Below are 21,641 nucleotides of genomic sequence, written 5' to 3' on the forward strand. Positions count from 1 at the left end.
GAGTTGTTCCTCAACTAGAACTGTCTCCAGAGAGGCCCAGGGAAGGACTAGGGGCTGTCTGGAGGCAACCAGGAGGCACCCCCACAGTCCTAACGCCGTCTGGGCCCACCTGACCTGAGAACAGATTGCAGTAGCTCTCAGATGACCCACTCAGGGATCTCTCCATCTCAGCAGTTTCCGAGGGCTGCCGTAACAGAGTGCCACGCACTGGGGGGCTTCCACAACTGAAACTGATTGCCTCGCCATCCTGGAGGCTAGAAGTCCAAGCCACGCAGTCAGCAGGGCTGGTTCCTTCTGAGGCTGTGAGGAAGACTCCGTCCCACGTCTCCCCTCAGCTCTGCTGGTTTGCTGGCCACGTTAGGCATTTCTTAGCATGTGGAAGCATCACCCTTATCTCTGCCTTCATCTTCACATGGCGTTCTCCCTGTGAGCATGCCTGTGTCCACATCTTCCCTTTTCATAAGGACACCAGGCATTGAATTAGGCCACTCCAGTATGACCTCATCTTAACTATGCCAACACTGACCCTGTTTCCAAATAAGGTCACCTTCTAAGGTATTGGGAGTTTGGACTTCAACATACGGATTCTGAGAGGACACAATTCAGCCCGTAACGGCAGTTCACACTGCCCCTGTGATCTTAGTCTGGGACTTGAGTGAGAGCCTCTTATGCCTGAAGTTCCAGAAAGCAGCTCAGTGGGAGTCATCTGCAGATCTCTCATTTCACCTTCTCCCAGCTGCCATTCGAAGGCTGGTGTGTGTACTCACCCTTGCAGGAGTCTAATCAGGGATTCATGTGCCCCATGCCAGCTGGGGAATAAGGGCGGATGAGGGGGGCCTCCATCATGTTCCTTTGCAACCCCAATGCCTGCTCTTCAGCAGAAAGAAGAGGAAGAGAGTGGGCTGTGGAGATAAGGTGAGACAGAAGGTCACCAGACATGAGAACACAATGGGGAGGTGATAGGTAGGACCAGAGCCAGCAGGCTTGATCTGCTTGTCTCTATGTCAACCGCATAACTCTTTTCATTAGCGGAGAGGAAGCCCCAGTGCAGGCCAGGGTGAGGAGCAGAGATGCTAAGTCTGAAATGCAAGTGTGGGTGTGGGGAGGAAGAGGGGGTTTTGAGGGCTGGCATTGAGCCCGGGGTGCATGGGAAGCACTGAACAGTTCAGCAAAGCATCTGTGGGCATTAACCAGTTTACTTAATCAGCAATGCCAGCCCCCGGGACTCAAGTCATCTTTGTGCATATATCACAATGCCCAGGAGTGGGTGCAGTGGAAAAAGAATGCACTTGGAAATAACACAGAACTGAATTTAAATTCCAAATTCTGAGTCCATTGGCTTTAGGCAAATTACTTTATCTTTCTGGTCACAAGTTCCAACATCTGTAAAACGGGAATTAGTAATAATAATAATAACACTATCCCATAAGATTGTTGGGGACGTTAGATATAGTGATATGAAGTGCCTGATAGAATCCTGGCATGGAGTAGGCGATGAGTAAATGGTAGCTAGTAATGGGGTTGGGAGAGTCTTGGACTAACTCAATGCCACCTTCATTCAGAAAGGCTATGTGTGTGAAATTGAAACCAGGCTTAAACTTCCAGGAATTGTTCTTTAGTTTTGGGCTTAAAATGCACACACAAAGTCTCAGGTACCAGCTCAGGCAAAACAAGTGGATACAGGGAAAAGGGGCCAGGATTATACTGGATAGTTTGCCCTTAACTATTACAGATGGAGCAACACGTTGACCTCTGCTGTGCTCTGTGCTCCTTCAAAAGTGAGTGGAAGAGTAATGATGATCATGAACAGTTATACAGTGTTTACCACATGCCAAGTCCTGTTCTTTATATAATCCCCACGACAACCCTAGGGAGTGTGTTACTATTATATCCTCATTTTTATGGTCAAATCCAAGAGCACAAGGGTGAAGTCTGGCTCCAGGTACTTGCTCACAGTCACTACACGCTACTGCCTCGTCTACTGTATTCCCTCTGCACTGTGACTCTCCTGAAGTCGGTGTGTGTGTGCGTGTGTGTGTGTGTGTGTGTGTATGCATGTGCTGAGGTGTCAGAGGGCACCTAGCCCTCACCTCCCAGCCACTGTGCAGAAGACGGGGGGTGAGTTGCTTCATTTAAACTGTTTGCTCTGCTTTATGCAGAACTTGTTGCCCCTTGAAGGATATTAATACAGAAAATGAATAAAGAGGGGTTTCAAAACAAAATTGACACCAAGACAGCTCTCATCTTCTGCGTCTCTGATAAATAAGCCCTCACTGTAATAAGCTCTTTGGTACCAGACCTCTCTCCCTGGAATATCAATGCTCCAGCATGCTGTAAATAACAGTGGTGCCACTCACTTGACAAACTGTGTTGTGGTCATCCACTCAAATAGCTCCCTTCTTTTTCCTGTGTTATAATGACACATCAATTCTATGGACTATTATGCAGCCATTAAAAGTGGTGACACTTAAACTTTTAAAGTTAAATGTATAACAAAGTAGAAAAATGTTTACAATAGAATATTGAGTGAAACAATTGCATACTAAATGTGCATGCATGTAAAATATGTACACAGGAGGACAAGGCCCTGAAAGGACTTGGAAAAGAAACATCATTTCCCAAAATTGCAGACTTCTTTCTTTGAAGTATGGTTGATTTACAATGTCGTGTTAATTTCTGGTGTACAGCATAGTGATTCAGTTATATGTGTGTGTGTGTGTGTGTGTGTATGTGTGTGTACACACACACATATCCTTTTCATATCTTTTTCATTAGAGGCCATTATAAGGTATTGAATATAGTCCCCTGTGCTACACAGTAGGACCTTGTTGTTTATCTGTTTTATATCTAGTAGTTACAGACTTCTTTTTTTAAAGTTTTGCAGTTACTTTTAAAAAATGGAAATAAAGATGTTTACCTGTGCCATCAATTACAAACATAATACATACCTATAAACTCATCTTTTTTTGGAGCTGGGAAGGCCTCTAAGATTGATTTTTAAAATTAGCTATTAAAATGGTGGAGATTATACTGGATGTCAGAAAACTTATTATAAGATAAGTAATAAGTACTTTCCTGATCCTGTTTGAAATTCCTAAGTAGTTGGAGAACCTGAGAGGAAGGAAGAGATGAAGATGAAGGGATGATCTTTTCCTTTACAGGGCGATCTCACACCTGGCAAAGAGGACAAAGGGCAGCCCAAATCCTTTGGGGAAGAAAGCAGGACATAGATAACAGACAAAATACGGACTAAACGAAATACTACTTAAGAAATCGCCCTGGACACATTTTTCAATGAACCTGAAACCTATCAGGTATTTTTTTAGTTCTTCATTTTCTTCACTAACTTAAAATCTTATTTGCCCTTGTTGCTTTGTTCCACCTTTAGTTTACTCAGAGTCACTGGTCATCAGTTTTGGACACTTGAGGTTTGCTGGAGTGAAATGAACTTTTTATATTTCAGCTCTGCTTATTAACACATATTTCTAAAGGTAGATATTGCACATAAAAAGAGTCTTTTTTAAAAAAAAAAAAGTGCAATGGCATCGTGCATCTGTGCTTCATTTGCTCTGTTGGTCTGGGTCAGCTAAGATGCCAATGCATCTTTTGTATTGATGCATCAAAGGACTTAGAGAAATTAATCAACTGCATTCCAGAATGGAGCCTTCATTCTGCAGGAAGTGTGGGTCATTAATAAAAGCTAATTTCCCCCATTTCAAAATGCTATAATACAGAAATGAAAATGAAAATGAAATGACTTGGAGTAAGCCCAGCCCAAAACTAATTTCCATTCAAGGTAAACCCTTAGGTTAAGTTGGAACTAGACAAATAAATTGTCTTCTGACCCTTGAAGTTCAAATCCAGACATATGTGTGATCATTTCTGTTGCCCAAGTCCCTAGAACAGTTACATGTTTCCCGATTCTCCTTAAAGTCTTTGATACTAAGGAGATCTCTTGAGAAACCAGTACAAATGATGCAGGATACTGGAAGGAAAAAGCAACAAACAGAGCAAACTTGCTGGGGAGACCTGAAAGGACTCATTATTCCAGAATAAAAAGATTCTAGAAGATTATGACCAAGGAGTAGATCCCATTAGAGAAGAAGAAGGATCAAAGTTTGGAAATGTGTTAAATTTCCATCAGTATGGCCACTGGTGTGGCAGAGACAAGATTTGTCGCTAGCTGGCATGTGCTGCTGCTCTGGGCCTCCACGTGTGGCCTTTGGGAGAATGGCTGTCAATCTTGGCATCACCTGGAGGCCCACTACAAATGCAGATAGACCGTGAGTGGATTTTTGACTGTTCACTTGCTTTCCCCTTGTGTCTTTAACAGTGTCCAGCACACATAATTGCTGGATAAATTAATTTCTTCAGCCCAATCCAAAATCACTGAATTTCAAACTCTGGAGGCAGGTCTCAAGAATCTGCATTTTAACAGGATCTCCAGGTGGTTCTTAGGCACAGTTAAGTGTGAGAAGCACTCCCTTACTGGGCATGGATGCTGACCAATACACTATTAGGCTTGAATGGTTCCCCTGAACACAGCACGAAATCCAGAAGTCTGAAGATGAAGGAACAGCCCTACCTCGGTTTCCACTGGGGCAACAACCACTGTCCCAACGGTGTGTAAAACATTCATATCCATTGTCTCTGGGTGTTAGGTTAGGTAGTTAACCTTATCCTTATTTTACAGGTGGAGAACCTTGGACACATGCAAAGCCAACTAATTAACAAAGCAGAAATCAAAACCTACTGCACTAGACCGAGGCCAGGAAGTTCTTTTTGTTCCTTGGACAAAAGCCACTGCATAAATCCCCAGCATTACTATTCCCATCACTTGCACAGTATTAGATCACTTTCCTATAATCACTCCATTCTCTTTTATGAGACCTGAGGTTTAATTGGAGGTTCCAATAAGAGATTTTATGTGTTTAATGGATTTTGGAGTAATAATCAGAGCCTGAAATGCTAGTCAGAAGGCCAGCTGACTTCTAATGAAGTTACACTTGGGGGAGGAGGTTTTTAAAAAGATATTGTAAGTCTGTACTGCAGAAGTAGATGTGCAGATATTTAGGGGGAAAATATGTAAGGTGTATGGTTACTTCTAAAACCGTGGCTATGGACGTGTATATTCCAGCACCCACTACCAGAACAGTGTAACTCATGATAGAAATTTAAATTGTGAATCAGCCAGCACAGCTCTTAGGAAGGACCCTGTGGGAATAGCACGGGGTCGCTTGGACGCTTTCTCCCATGAGCTACCCCTGGCAACCTCTGGCATGGGCTCACCTTCCTGACTCCTCACCCACGTCTCTTCCTCCTACACCCTCTGCAGAATGGAAGGCAGACTTGCCAGCTCTAACTGTCCCCCTTCCTTGCTGTTCCCAACATATGTACTCACTCACTTCTTTTTAATTACTTAAGGAATTTTTCAACGGGGCACCACAAGGAAAATGGGATTAACAAAAAAGAACAAGGAATGAGGAAATTAAGTATTATGGGAAATCTTGCCTTTATAGGTATATCAGAGCAATTTCCCCAGGAAATTTTACAGCATATTGCTGGCTAGGCATTTTCTTCTATCCCCAGCACTCTTGGGAATCTTTTACATACCAGACAAGCACTCTTACCACATAGGTATATTAAGTTGAATACACCTAGAATACTGTGTACTATACATCTCAGACTTGAAGTGCTTGGCCTACACGTGGAAGCCAGCCATTCTAAGTGACCTCACCCACAACCAATGACCCTTTGCACTTTCCATGATGAGAATTTGAAACAAGGATCCTCTTTGCTACTCCATCCAGGCCACATAGCTTTGGGTCCTAGAACTTTACAGATTCTCCCTGCCATTGACTAAAATGTAAATGATGCTAACCAGCCTTTTTATACCCACTTTTCTGGACTTAGTGATCAGTGTTTCTCATACTTGAATATGCACGAGAGACACCTAAAGTACTCATTAAGGATTTAGATAATTTAGATTCTTGGTCTCCAATTCCACAGATCAATTCCACAGGTTCGAGCGGGGCCCAGGAATCTGAATCTGCACTTGTAACAAGCTCCAAGATGATTCTGAGGATGACCCTTTGAGCAAATGAATTCTGGATCCTGCCTAGAGAGGCAGTGTCTTGTCCCATTTGGATGCAGCACTTGGACCACAGCTGGTCTGCTGCCCTGAGAAACATGAATGTGTCTCTGGGTCACTCCCAGGGGCCCATTCATTCCACAGCTCCTGGAGTTCTCTTAGATGGAGCTTTGGGCTTGTGGATAAAGAATTCTTCCCCACGTATGATCACCATAGCTTCTGTCCCATGGGGTGCAGGACATCATCTATTAATAAAGAACATTCATTATGCTCACCTAACCCAGAAGGCCTCAATTGTTTCAATAATTTGTTTAATTTGCCAGCAACACTGGCTTGTAATTTCAGGCTATAGGACTCAGCTTCTTCCTGAGAACCACTAGTACCACACCGACTAGCCTGTTGTGCTAGTGGTTCTCAAACCTGGATGGGCATCCAACCATCTGCACAGCTTGTTAAACACAGAGTGCCAGGCTCAACCCAGACCCACATTGTCAAGTTTCTGGTGTCTGTGCCAGGGATTCTGTACTTGACAAGCTCTACTGGGGATTCAGGTGCCACCAAACATTGAGACTCACTGCATAAGGAGTTATTTTCCAATGTCAGGGATATTGGGTTCACCCAGAAGACCCTTTTAACCAAACCACTGGGCCCTACCTCCCAAGTGTCTGATTCAGTAGATCAGGGTGGGGCCTGAGCACTGTGATTCCTATCAAGTTCCCTAGTGATTCTGATGTTTCTGGCCCAGGGTCCACACTTAAGAGAACCACTAAACAAATATCTGAACTTAGGGCCATGTGGCACCATCAAACCAAATATCTGGTGGCCTTACAACAGCTTCTTATCAAGACAAACATTTCCATTCAAACTTGTGAAATTTTGCTTCCAGCCTGAGAAGGACTACTGGCAGGATAGCAGGGGTGGCTGAGAGATGCCATTTCTCCAGGATCTTTGTGGTGTCTCTCCATGACGTATCTGGAGAGCATTCTTGCCAACTGAAAATTACCTTGGCCATTGTCCATTGGCCATTGTAACAATGAACCCAAGTAGAGTGCTATCCCTCACTCTTCGCTAATTGTATTATGCCTTCCAGTTCAGGTTTAGCTCGTTAGGAGGTCCTGGATCACTCATGGGCACTTCCTCAAAGACTGAGCCTTTCTGCATAGTCCATTCTTCCTCTGTCAACAGAACTGTAAAGGCATTATTTGGCAATGTTGATTTTTACAGGTGTTTCATGGGAAGATGAAGAAGAGGTTACATCATACACCGCACAGCAAGACTTCATCAAAGTATCCTCCTTAGTCATCTCCTTCTCTCCTCTATCCTCCCCACCCCCCACCAGTTTTTTCCTAGTCTCTTCCTTCCTATTACTGTATAGAATAACTTAGCAGCCCTCCCCCACCAATTAGCACCCTTCTGCAGAATCAATAAATCAGGAGGGAACTATACAAATATATCCCTTCCCTAAACCCTACCCCACCCTGACATAAACTCTGATAGAGAGTCTCTTCAGGGGAGAATGTTTGCCTTTGGGGAGAGTGTGGTCCATCCCTTCGTGAGCTCCTTCCTTCTCCATGCAAAGCCAGCCCAGGCACAGGTGTGAGATAGAGAACGATCTTCTTCTCTTTCTGAGCTCTATGAGGTTGATCACAGGTGGACTCTGGTGCTGCCACTGCCACTTTGATGCAACATGGACACCTGGAGCTTTGCAGGGAGGTAGGGAAGGAGATGTACCTGGAGATGAGCTATGGACACCTGGAGACTTTCTTGACTGGGAGAGGGCAGGGGATGTATTTGAGTTCTCAAACACTTTGAGAAGCTGAGGTCTACCCTTACCTACGTAGCCTTCAGGTTTGAACTACCCCCGTGAACTGACAGCAGATCTCTACCACTCCCACTGTGGTTGGTAAGCATGACAGCCTGCTCCTAGATGAGTTAACCCGGCAGCCAGCCATAAAGGGTTTAACAGAGCTTTTTTTGAGTCTCCTGCTACAGCACAGAGTTCCTTGACACAGCATGAAATGACTCAGCAAAGTCAAGGGAGGGCAGAGAAAACAAACAAAGGGAATTAGAATATTTTGGTGAGAGCAATGAAAAAAGGTCATCATTAGAGAGCACCCATAAAGCTCAAATTGCCAAGGATTGCCATGTCACCTGCCGCCTGGGGGCCCTATAGTATTATTCCTGCGTTGGCCCCATTCTATAAGTTATTCTATGGGCCCCAGGCACGGCCAGGATCTCTATGACAGGTTGGAGACCAAACAAAGGAAGCTGTTCAGGGAGGCTGTCTCCTTGAACTAGACATCAGAAGAGGTCGTTTGTGAGTCTCTCTCATACCTTTATGGAACCTCTCTCTGTCCTTGAGGAACCTCAGTGACCTAAACTGAGCAGCTAAAATATATCCCTTCGATGTTTGGCATGTGCTTAAAATTCTTCAAGCCACCGTAAAATGATTACCAAACAATTAATATGATTGTGTAAATGGCCACTGTCCTTCCCTTAGACCCCTAGTTGTTAACGGCTTCCAGCTGCAGTCCAGCTCCTCAGTGGGCCAGTATAACTGTGGACTTGGAATTACATCTCCTCTGTTTGCTCTGCCATGTGTTTATAGACACAAGTGGTCTTTAAATTTGCTAATGAAGATGGACCCCCATTTCAGTAAGATCACCATTGCCAGCTGATTATTTATCAATGTGTTTCCAGCAGGGATCGATTCCAGGACCATAAAGGAAGCAGAACTACAGACATTTGTTTGAAATTTGTCTTTAAGGTCTAATACCTGTGACTAAAAACTTCACTGCTATGTCCATTTCTCTGCTGGGTGAGTGAAATACTTAGAGGGCACTTAGATTAACTTTCTTCTTTCTCATCTCCTGGAAGAGTTAGCCAGCTGGACCTCTGTTTAACAACCTCTGTGAAACGTGCTCAGACAGCTTGCTTGATGGATGGATCTGTCAGCATATCCTCAAACCAGAGATGAAGCGGACATTGGCTTGCCTATCAGCTCTGTAAATCAGACAAATAAAAATTAGCAACAAACCAAACCCAGGGATCCTTTCTCATTTTGGTATTCTTCATAGATCATAATCTTTGGAATGTGCTCTAGGAAAAAAAAAACTGACTATAATGTGGCTTTGCTTTAAAGAATTAGCCTTGATTTACTCTACAAAAGAACTGCTAGTGAGCAAGACATCTGGAAAAATCTGCATTATAGGCACAAACCTGTCCTCTGTGGCCTGGAATAGTATCTTTAAGGGATGTTGGAGGTCTGATCTGAAGTGCAGTGGCGAGATGTAAGAGGAAATAACAATACCAAAGGGAACCTGGGCAGAGTGGCCAGGGGGAAGGGGAGAGGTCGAAGTGAGACAACCAAGGATGCCCAAGAGAGAGGCAAGCTCTCCTTGCCCAGAGTTCCCAGGGTGTTTCCTTTCATATCTACCTTCTTGTCTGCATGTCCGTTTCCCCGTTAGAGACTCTGAACCCCTTGATGGCAGGAACTCCAACTCATTCATCTCTGTGCCCTCAGGTTCCAGCTATGTGCCCTGTAGCAGGGACTCAGTAGAAGTTCAATGAATGAATGAATTCAGCTACTTGGGCAAAATAATCAAGGGAATTCTGGATAGGGGATAAAAACCTCCATATACTAGTAGAAATATGTAAAAAAAAATTACCCAGATTATCAATATGTAAAAAAGAATTATGGGGAGTAAACTGCACCAATAATTATGGACACTCACACTTTATTTTCAGCATAGAAAACAAAATCCTTACACAGCAAACAGATGACGCAGTAAGCGTTATATATCAAGTTCCGCACTGGAGAAGAAAGCAGCAATCAGGCTCTACACTCTCCTAAGTCACCACATTTACCACTTTGCCCTGCGCCAGGTTGGCATTCATTGAACTGGTATGCTTTCCATTTCCCTGTTGACACTGTCCCTCCCCTGGGATTTGGAGTGGGTTTTAAGCCAACCATGATGCATCTTCTGGCTCTGTCTGGCTCTATCATGTTACTTAAGCCTCAGAGTCTCAGTTTCCCCACCTGTAAAATGTAAATGACAAGACTTGTACCTTGGTGGCAAAGCAAGACTTGGATAAAACGTAAGATGTTGGGGAAGTCTGGAAGGCGTTGGCATGGCACAGGGGTAAAAATAGCCAAAAGGCAGATAAATGCTGTCAAATATTTTGTCATTTGCTTTGCCTTAACATTTTCATTACTCTTCATGAAAATGGAAAGATGTCCTTTTGCAGGATGACAGCTGCTGTTGGTTGTGGGAAGCTGCTGTCTGCTACTGATAAACAAATGACAGCTTCTCTTGAATGGGCCCATGTATTTATTGCCTGAAGCAGATTTGTGATTAATTTTTTGCTGGCTTTTTTTTCTTTCTTTCTTTCTTTTTTTTTTTTTTGACCACTGAAAAAGATTTGGCTGGAGTGGGTCTATTTCCCTCTCGACCTAATCCTTTTGGTGTTTTGAAAACTTTCCAAGTGAGAAAATGAACCCTTCTACCCAGCTTGAGTCAGATGCTGGAAACACAAAATGAAAATAGCTGCTTGGGAAGCTGCCTCACTGTTTGCTCTGCCCCCAGGGCGATTAACCCCTGAGAGGGCATTCAGCACAATGAGCCGCCTCCCCTGGCTTGTGCTAGAGTTGGTCTTTCTAAATTTTGATTTGGAATGTCCTTGTTATGACCTCTGCAAAGCCGCTGTGCTTATGGAGAGGAAAGTTGGGTGCGATCCAAATGACAAAGGGCTCTTTCCAAACCATCTGCGTTGAGGTGCTTTCCTCACTGAAGGGATCAGTTTTTGGACTTAACTCCCCCTATTTCTAACGGTAGCTTATGCATTCACTTCTCTCTCCTGGGTGATTTAGTAAATCTGATTAATCAGTATGTCGCTTGTAATAACAACAAAAATAACATCGTTGGCATTAAAACCTGGAATTCAGTGATTATAAGCCAGCCCCTTTATACACATATAGAAACATCATTCCACTTAATCTGCATAACAAATATATGACATAGATGGTATTAACGTCTCCGTTTTACAGACAAGGAAAATGAGGCTCAGGGAGGCTGTGTGACTCACTCCAAGTCTCCCAGCTTGAAAATGGCAGGCAAGAATTTAAACTCAGGGCTGGCTGTTGGCCCAGAGTCTAAGTCCTTAGCCAGTGAGCCACGATGAGCAAGTGGTGTTGGGCGTGGCATCCTTCCGGCCATCAGTACTACAATTCTGGATCTCAGTCTCTCCCAATGCAACCCTTTACATTTTGATTTCAAACAGATTATTCAAGGCTGAGGCTTGAATGAACAGAGGCCTTAACTGCAGGTGGCAGTAAGTATGAGGTTCAGGCAGCCAAAAAGCTAGCACCCAGGCTTCCTGAAATGCTCCTCACTGGCCTTGAAAAGTGATAGCAATTAAGAAGAACGTGGGTCCAGGAGTCAGCATTGCGTGGCTGGCTTTATTTTTATTCATTTGGAAATTTGCTATGCATTTTAGACACTCATCCAACATCTCTGGGGCTTAATTTATTCCTCTTGAAGTTAGAGGTTGGGAGTGAGGGTTAATCAAGCAACCCGGTTGGCAGGAAATTTACAATTCAGTAGAAGGATTAAAGTGTCTGAATCCTGTGATAGAACAGAGGTTCATAATTAACAGGGATGCAGGGTGCTTTTTCTCTCAGTCTAATCGCTGCAGTACTTCTTTGAAGGGACACAGCAAAGCCAGAAGGACAAGACCACCTTTGGAAGATCTACAAAATACCAGGAATCAGTTACAAGTCAGGCCACCCAAGGTTGAAGGCAAGAGCTGGTTTTACTTGAATGGAGGTAGATGGGTGGACATGTGAAGGGGGTCTTTCTTCCAACTAGGGAAACAAGTGAACAGTGGAGCAGACACAGGTGATTGGTGTGTAAACTGTGGAGGCAGCAAGGTGACATCAGCCCTCGGGAGTCATCCTTTCAGTCAATGAAATCCCTGAGAAAAGTAGGTGATTTTTGGAGTCCCAGCAATAAAACTCATACCGTCGGATTTATCTAAATCGTCATGTTTAAAAGTAAAAATACAAAACATGTATTTAACTAGTTATCACAGAAATAATAGCATTATAAAATAAATTCACAAGGTACTGAAAGTTACAATACGGGAGACTGACAACCTTCAGTTCATCCTCTGTCTGTCTCTGCCAGTCCAAGCTGGCAGTGTTTCTGATAGTATAAAATTCTCCAAAACCTTCAACTCTGGGAAATGTTCTTGTATTATTTAAAAAAAACAATTACCCCCTAATTTTCTGTTACATCGTTCTTAAACTCTTACTAGTGGATGTTGGGGTTCCTAGATTAGACGGCCATGTTCATTGTTTTCTCTCATATTTTACATTCTTCGTGTATTTAGAAGGTGATATCTTTCCAAACAATCTAATAAACTATTTTATTTTAGTAACAATATTTTTAATTTCTAAGAATATTTCTTGTTCTATCACTGCTCCTTTTTCATAGTAGCATGTTCTTATTTAGTGTATGTTTTCTCCAGAATAGGTCTTCATCTCCTTCCCCTCTCCCTCCATCTCCATTTCCTTCCCCTCCTGCTCCTTTTTCTTTATGTCTTAATCTTAATATTTCCTCTTAATCCATGCAGCTGGTTTTCCTCATCTATGTGATGGCCTTTGAAGGGCCATGTTAGTATGTAGGGATCCTCTGTTTGTCTGCTTTCTAGCTTCTCACCCACATTGGGGCTGACTATGGGTTCTATGGAAGTGGAGAGGTCACGTCAACGAATCACCTCCATTTAGGAAGCACGGGTAGAGAAACCAAAACCAACAAAACCAGCAACCTTCTCTGCCAGAAAAGCAGCTCTCCTCCCTGGCAAGCCTTCTTCTATACAAATTCCAGATTTCTTCTCTCTTGCTCCAGGTTATCCATCCATACAACCCACATTCACTTTCTCTTCAGGAAATCTGTTTTAAAAATCTCTGCTCTGCTAATGATATTTTTACTGTTTTCGGTACTACCATAGTTTTTTGAGGTTTTTTTTCTGTTCACTTTTGCCATTCCAGTCAAATCTTGAGAGAACAAGAAGGAAATCATATACGGTGAATTTACCATCTTGAATTGGGAGATACATCACCTGATCACCTGAACTCTTCATGACCTCAGGGCTTTATAATCTTAGGAGAGAAAAACATGGTCAAAATCCTGATTTTGAAACCTTAGAAGTACTTAAGTATTTGAGATTTGACTGTAACTACTTGGCAGGATGTCACATTTCAGCCTTCCTCAATATCAATAAGTGACTATTTTATTTTTCTCCCTCTTCTTTCCTATCTTAGGCAGATGGAAGGTAAACAGTTCCCCCTTGCATTGGGAATGTTTGAAGATTAAGCTCTCTCTGCCTGGAAGAAAGGAGGATCAGCTTTTGTTTGTTTCTTTGGTTGGTTGGATGCTAATAATTTGGACCAATTGGTAAAGAGCAAGAGAATATATTTTCAGGTGAGGGTATGTTGAGGGAAAAAGATAGAGTAAAACTGGGAATTGAGAAAAACCTGGGGAAGTTTGGAGCTAGAAGAGAATGAGACGACTTTGAGACAGAGCCTTGGACATCTAGGAAGTAAGTTGGAAAAATTGTCTAAGAAAGGAGAGATCCTATTGGTAGGGAAGAACTTTGCAGGAAGGGGCATTTAATGCTCAGCAGATAACTTAATTTTAATAATATAATGACCATATAAATATTGTGTACTTTCTATGTTCCAGACACTGTGCTAAGTGCTTTATCCATAGGTGCTGGATGTGATTGTTGCCATTTAGCATCATTCACATTGCTTTCTAGGTACCTTCCTCATTGCCCCTTTGGGAAACCTAAAAACTACATTTCCCAGAATCCCTTGAAGCTAGGGTTCTGTATGCAAGAATCTGTGAGAGGCAATGACCCCAGATTTGGAAGGTGAAATTGAGGTGGTGGCTATTTGCCTGCAATTGTTAGTGCTAGCAAGTAAGGTTGGCCACAGAGAATTCCACATCTTAGTGTCTGGTTGCCAGTTTTGTGGGGTGAGAAGGAGTGGTGGCCCCAGCAACAGCAACTTCGTGGCCTCTGGAACCCAGCAATGGTGGCTTGCTCTTGAAGTCTTTGGCCCCCTTAATGGCCCCCCTGACTTCCACTGCTCCAGCCCATCCTATAATTTTGTAAACACTAGTTCTCTGTATTAGATTCATTTCTTCTTGAAATACCTGGAGTGTTTTTTCTGCATTAAACTCATGTATACTATTTACCACCTCCATTTTACAGGCGAAGCAAATGATGCTCAAAGAGGTTAAGTACCACACCAAAGGTCACCCAACGTTAAGTGATGGAGCTGGATTTGAGCCTAGGTGTATCAGACTCCAAGGCACTTAACCACTACACATTATGGTCTCTTGTTTTCTATCTGAAATTGGCTCATACTAATGTAGACTGTTCAGTACTTAATAGTCAAGGGTAGTCCTAAGACTGATTCACCAGCAGTAGAATATATGCTTTCAGGATGAGTGGGTCAGGGCCATGGCTGTGGTTTCTATGAGGTCAAACTTCTGCCTTGATTTCATTAACCCAGGTGCTCTGAACGAGGTAGCTCAAATCCCCCGACTCACTCTACCAGCCCTGAGTTTTCTATAGATCTTAGAAAGTAAACTCAGCTAACTTTGCATGATGCACGCAGACAGATAAATGGGATCCTACAAATTCTTTCTGAAGTTGAAATAATTAAAATATTCCTGAACCTGAAAACAGGATGCTTTGACAATTTTCATGTTCCCATAACCTGCCCCCACTGATATTTTATTAAAACGTGAGTTAAAGCAGAATATCCCAGAGGCAAGCAAATGATGCAGAAGATACATTTTGAGAATTCCTGTTTTCCCAGGTCAGAAGCAGTTTGTTGCTCTGAAGATGTTTGTCCTTTTAAGAAAAAGAGCTTGTAAATGGTGGCTGTTATACATTTGACTCAAGGACTAACAGCAGCCAGATTATTCACCATAATTAACAGGGACTCTTCTCATCAAAATCAGCTGAGCTTCCTCCTGTGATATTTTTCCCCCAGTCTTGTGGAGAGGAACGAGGGCTATGAGGATGTGCTAATGGACATCTCCTTTTGGATGGAAAAGCTTTGTTTCTGCAGTAATGCACTCATGATTCTGTGTGCATTTGAGCTGCTGAGCTCAGAAAAGCCTAGGGATTACATCGCCCGTGCTCTTAAGCCATACATCCATTGCCCTATGCACACGCTAAAATCACAGACACTCCACTGCAGATTTCAAGGAGCCAGTGGGGAGCCCCGCTGTAACTGGGATGAGCACTGAAGTCTGATGTGGTGGATTTTGTGGAGAGGACCTGAAGAATTCTGGTAGTTACTTCCAAGCACTTAAACTATTTATCTAGTCTGGATGAACTGAGGGCACCCAAGATCTAACTGAAAGTGTTTGGGATTGGGGACATTATATGGTATCTTACTGGGGACCTGTGTTGATTTGTACATTGGAGGAGGCAGAGTGAGAGAGTGAGATTCATACAGGGCGAGAGGGCTAGAATAACACACTTCAACTAGGTGCTTCATAAAAATCAATTTCACAGGCCTACGCTCCCTGTATCTGAGCATCAGGCCAACTGGGCCCAGAAAATTCTCTTTAATCAGAAAATCATTCAAGAGTATTAAATGCTCGTATGACTGCCAGGCATTTGTATGTGAAAGAGTCTTAAACAGAGTCACTGTAAACTTCCATTTGTCAGGGGTCTTGGTGTGTCCAATGAATTTATTAAGATCTGAGGAAGATAGACCTGTTTTTGCTTTAAAAGAGTAATTTGTAATCTGAGTTTGGGGGTCTCAGCATAATGTTGTTATAGAGAGGTTCATTGTGAATTTAAGAAAAGCAATATTCACTTTTCCAGGGGAATAAGTCTTATTTTTCCTAAAAGGAGTTAATGGAAACCTTCAACTCAAGTACACTCCAAGGATGCATTTTTATCTTGTGTTTCTGAACAATCACTTTTTTTGGCAGACTCTTTCACTTATGTGAAACAGAGCTAAGAAACTGATAGGCAACAACAACAAAAAGACCTCTTAGCAGTAGAGTAATGTTCACAAAGTCTAGTTACTCAAGGTCATGCACTTTAGCTACAAGAGAATCTCTTAGGTGCTCAGCACAAATCAGTGCACTTGGTTATCTGGTTATAAAACAGATTGGAAGCAGCAATTAGAAGGGATTAGAAGGTAGGTACCACAGACAAGCTATTCCTGTGTCTCAAGCTACCTTGAACACAGGAATAGAGATAAATGCTATAAAATGTAGAAATAAGGATTCAAAGAGCCCAGTGGGCTGAGGCCACTTTACATATTGGAAAACAGCCAGTACCTCAAATTCCTCAAATAAATTTCAAGGGCATATATTATTTCCTACTATAATTATGCTCCTGATGACAGCTCTAAGGAACTAAGGGGGTGTTTGGAATTCCCTTTTCAAGATGCAAGGAAAAGCGAACCGCATTTTAGAAAGGTTACTGTTCAGAAAGACAAAAACTAAAATTGGCAGCTGAAGAGATAGAATCTTGATTTACTTGGGACTCCTCATGTATCCAGATGAATTTATTTCCCAGGAGTGTCCCATAGCCTGTGTTTTACTATGTGATATTTTACCTGGGAAAGAGAAAAATGAAAAGGTTTGTTATCTATTCGCTGCTACAAGGTATGTGTATATATGAACATATGTTAGTAAATTTTGTCGCCATATGTGTGTACATTCATAAGCATATAACATTGTCATACTGTTTAAAGTGAGTACATATGGGTATGTATATGTGCTCAAGCCAAATCTTTCTGTGACCAGAAGGCTTTTAAAAAGTGTGGGTAGGTTTAGAGCTTACAATCTGATGAGACATTCAGTTTTGCCATTGCTAATGGCTCAGGCTGGGTATTACATCACCTGTGTGTCACAGTTGCCCTTTGCCCATCAGGAAATTATATTTTCCTCGTCTCTCTAAGGTTCTTTAAGTATTCTGGACACAGGCTTTGGAAAATAAAGTATATAGTTTCCAAGGTTTATTTTAATAATGGATTTCCTGGACGTAAGGATCTGGAACTGAGGGGTAGGGCAAGAGTCATAGTAATAATATCTGATGTTCAACAGCTTGGTCACTTACAGAGCACTTTCATCCATATGCTGCACCTGGTTGATGTGGTCTTAAGTAGTTTTAAATCTATAAAAGTTCAAATCTATAAAGTTAACTTTTTTTCCCCCTAAGAAACTGGGTCATTCACCCTGCAGTGGAATGAATGCCACAGTCTAGATTTGGCTGATAAGCCCACTTGGTATCACTTAACATATGCCTCTATTTGCCATAATTTTGTAGACTAGTATTTACATCAAAAGGCTTGATTAGATTCAGATTCACTTCTCTTAAAGGATACCTCATAGGTGGGGCTATGAAAAGGGATGTTGGAGGTCTGATCTGAAAAAGGCTCAGAGTGTCATAGTGTCTGGCTGTCTTCCCATGAATGCCTTCAAGACTGATCAGTCAAAGCAGATGTTGGCAACTTAATTCATCCATTATAAAACTCCCTATCAAAATTTTACTGAATGTTTTGAGCAGTCATTGATCATTGTCTAGAATAGGCCCACTGTTTCACTGGGTGTTCCAAATGGTACTTTTCTAATTCCACTGTTCCTTATGCATTTATTAGCTGCGACTCTATACAGAAACTAGTTGGCGGCCCTAAAATACATTTAATACAAGAAAGGCAGGATCGCTGTAAAGCCCACGCTTTTACTGCCATGCTATCCTGGGAAGATACTGCTTTCCTATGGGTGTGATCCGATAGATCAGGCAGCATCAGAAGGCTCTAGCAGTGGAGGTCCTCATCCTTAGACCCCAGGATAGTCTACCCAGATGGAACAGGATTCCTGTTGGAAGACGGAATGAGAAGATCGGGTCCAGCTCCAGAGAGAGAATGCTAGTGAAATTCAGGGATATTTTCAGGCCCCAACCCAAAAAGCTAATGCAGGCACAGAGCTGGAGTATGATGGGGAAATAGAACGGAGACCCAGGAATATGGACCAGACACACTGGATGTGGTTGAAAGAGGGAGGAAGAAGAACATCAATAGCCTGAGAGGGTCTGGAGTCTGGACGCCAGAAGGAAACTGAGCCCAAGTGTGGCTGGGCTTCTTGAAGGAAACAGGGAATTAAGAGTGAATGTGGGATGGAGCCCTGGAGTGAGTGCTCTGAAAGGTGTTTGTGAAAGGTCTGGGTTTGGATGGCTGAAGAATTGTGCTGTCCCCCCTGGGTCTGGAGATGACTATGTCTTGGTTGGTTTGACACCAGCCACTCCACATGGACCCACACTGGAAACTCCATAACCTTCTGGGACAGAACCAAAAGGGCCTGATTTCCAGAGGGACATACTCAGAGGAAATGGGGCCAATACTGGCTTTATCTAGCCAGTACATTCACCACTAGTTCAAATAGTGGTACCCAGTCAGTGAATCGTCTATCACCTTTTTGCCCACATCTGATCCTACTCCTATCACAGTCACGTAAATTCTCAAAAAAAAAAAAAAAAAAAGGAGTTCGAGCACTTGAGGGTACAGAGCTATGCTCTCTGAGCCAGAATGACTGAGACGTGTGAACGCAAAGAACCGTGGGGGCCTCCGCTCATCGTCTTGGCACCTGACCCTCCCTCCACTGGGGGGGCTGTCAGAGAACCATACTCACTATTCTACTTAGGAACTGACTGCTAAAAACTGAACCACTCTAAGCAATTAAATTAACATTTCTTTTCTTCCTGCTGCATTACTTACACATAGGAGCACCCAGAATTATTTTTAGACTTACAAAATAGCAGTTTGCTGGTGCTTGCCATCCAATTTGTAACAGATTTCCAGAGATTAACAGTTGCAGGGGTTTTGGCCACATTTAATCACAAAAGTAATTCTGTATTCTGTCAATACAGATAAAAATAGCAGTGCAGTCTGGTTGGGTGAGTCTCAGTCGCGGGGCTTTGCTCCCAGTTGCTGTTTTTCTGCTGTTGTGGAATTGCCGTCCTCCTTTAAGGGCATGTGTCTGCAAGCCAGCACACGAAGGTGGTAGAGTATCTGATGTGCTGTTAGGCTCAGCAAGACCCTCTGCATGCTGGAAGTGAGATCTTTCCCCAGAGCAAACGAAGAGAGTAATTCTGTCTGATTATCTGGCCAGATTTTACAACTGAGAAAACTATATAGTACATGCTTTAAAAAAATATTACTTTTGATAAGAAGTTATTTCAGCAAGTGAAAATGACAGCCACCCAGGACCCAGCTTATCTTTTCTTGTGGTGTGACCTCTAATCAACCCCTAAGAAGGGAAACAGTCACCAGCAGGGAGTGCATCAAGCAGCACATGTCGACTTCCACCCTGATGTGGTTTTGTTTTCTTGTATAACTCCAGTTCTTTTGATCTACCAACATGAAGCTGCAGTGTCCCACAGGAAATAAATGTCACAACAATCCACTTACATTGGTCATCCTGTGAAGGTTTGAGCTGGACCTAGAAATTCTGAGGTTCCTGCATCTCCCTATCCCTGCAGTGAATTTTCAAAGAATAAAGAGCCCACAGTTGCCTACAGAGAGAAAGTATGGAAATTCAAGTCTCTTTCTTTTCTTTCTTTCTTTTCTCTCCTTCCTTCCTTCCTTCCTTCCTTCCTTTCCTTTCTTTCCTTTCTTTCAAACTTTCAACCCTCTGTGCTGCTTCCGTAGCATCTTAAATGATGTCTTACTCTTTGCTTCCCTGTGGATGAAGGTCTTGGTGGCAGAATTTCTAATACACAGTCCTTATTTACCTGACAGCCACCACCCCAGGAAGACATACAGGCCCCTGGCGCTCACAACTAGAATTTAAAAAAAAGAAAAGAAAGAAAGAAAAAAAAAGCATACGAACATTCTGGCCACTCCAAAGGCAAGTGAATTCAACATCTCTGGGAGAATGGTTGACTCCCGCCAGAGTCCTCTGTAGCCCTCTCTGCCTCCCTTTCCTTCCAGGCCCCCTTTTCTGACATCTTCTTCATGAAGTCTAATTACCAAGTCAGGCAACACCAAACCATAACTTTTGCGACTTCTCAGGAAATATATTTTCTTAATGGATCAATTACATGATGTCTTACATCAATTGCCATTATTTTTTATTAAATCATGGCATTTTAGAGCATGGGGGAAAAATCTTAAAGAACACCTAGTTCAGCATTTACCCAAAGTATAACCTAAGAAACCTTGTTCAGAAGAGAGATGTTACGGAGAAAGGATTTCACAGCTCTATTCCGTTTCCAGGGCTGCTGTAACGAAGTATCACAGACTGGGTAGCTTGAACAATAAAAATCTACTTTCTTGCAGTGCTAGAGACTAGAAGTTCAAGATGAAGGTGTCAGCAGGGTTGGTTTCTTGTGTCAAGGAAGTCTTTCTCCTTGACTTGCAGACGCCCGTCTTCTCCCTATGTCTTCACATCGCCTTCTCTCTACATATGTGTCTGTGTCCTTATTGCCTCTTCTTTTGTTGTTGTTGTTTTGTTTTGTTTTGTTTTATTGAGGTGTAACTGACACACAGCACTGTACAAGTTTAAGGTGTACAGCATAATGATCTGACTTATATACATCATGAAATGATTAACACTACATTTAGTGAATATCCATCATCTCACACAGATAAAATAAATTAAAGAATAAAATTGTTTCCTTGCGATGGGAACTCTTAAGGATTTACTCTCTTAAAAACTTTCACGTATAACATACAGCAGTGTTAATTATATTTATCATGTTGTACATTACACCCCTAGTACTTATTTATCTTACAGCTGGAAGTTTGTACCTTTTGACCACTTTCATCCAATTCCCCCTTCCCCAATCCCTGCCTCTGGTAACCACAAATCTGATCTCTTTTTCTATTAGTTTGTATCTGAAGTATAACTGACCTACAACACTATGTTGGTTCCTGTTACACAACATAGTGATTTGATATTTCTATACATTTCAAAATAATCACCCAGATAAGTCTAGTTATAATTTGTCACCATATAATTTGTCACCAGATATTATGTAATTAGACTATATTTTCCACACTGTACATTTCATACCCATGACATTTATTTTTCTACTAAGGTTGTATCTCTTAATCTCCCCCACTTATTTCTTTCTCCCCCCCAACTCCCTCCCCTCTTGCAACCACGTTTGTTCTCTGTGTCTATAGCTCTGTTTCTAGTTTGTTATGTTTGTTCATTTGTTTTGTTTTTTGAATTCCACATGTAAGCAAAATCATACAGAGAAAGACAAATACTAATTGCCTCTTCTTTTAAAGATACCAGACAAATTGGATTAGGACTCACCCTAATGACCTCATTTAACTTAAACTCTTTAAAGACCTTATCTCTAAATACAGTCACATTCTGAGGTACTGAGGGTTAGGATTTCAACATATAAATTTGAGGAAGGACACCATTTAGCCCAGAATAACAATCAAACAAGTTCGGGGAACATTCATGTGAATTCCCAAGTCACAAATGTTAAATTT

At 42.3% G+C, this 21,641-nt stretch overlaps 1 long non-coding RNA gene across 1 annotated transcript in view; it reads right to left on the reverse strand.

Moving 5' to 3' along the window:
• Positions 1-8,886: 8,886 nt before the first annotated feature.
• The window catches only part of LOC116280978 (uncharacterized), a 177,474-nt gene continuing 164,719 nt past the window's right edge, over positions 8,887-21,641 (reverse strand). Inside the window, exon 5 of the long non-coding RNA XR_012073639.1 lies at positions 8,887-9,094. This is a non-coding gene — a long non-coding RNA (uncharacterized lncRNA). The remainder of the gene's footprint in view (positions 9,095-21,641) is intronic.

The sequence above is a fragment of the Vicugna pacos genome, chromosome 6 (genome assembly GCF_048564905.1).
Source record: "Vicugna pacos chromosome 6, VicPac4, whole genome shotgun sequence".
NCBI classification, from domain to species: Eukaryota; Metazoa; Chordata; class Mammalia; order Artiodactyla; family Camelidae; genus Vicugna; species Vicugna pacos.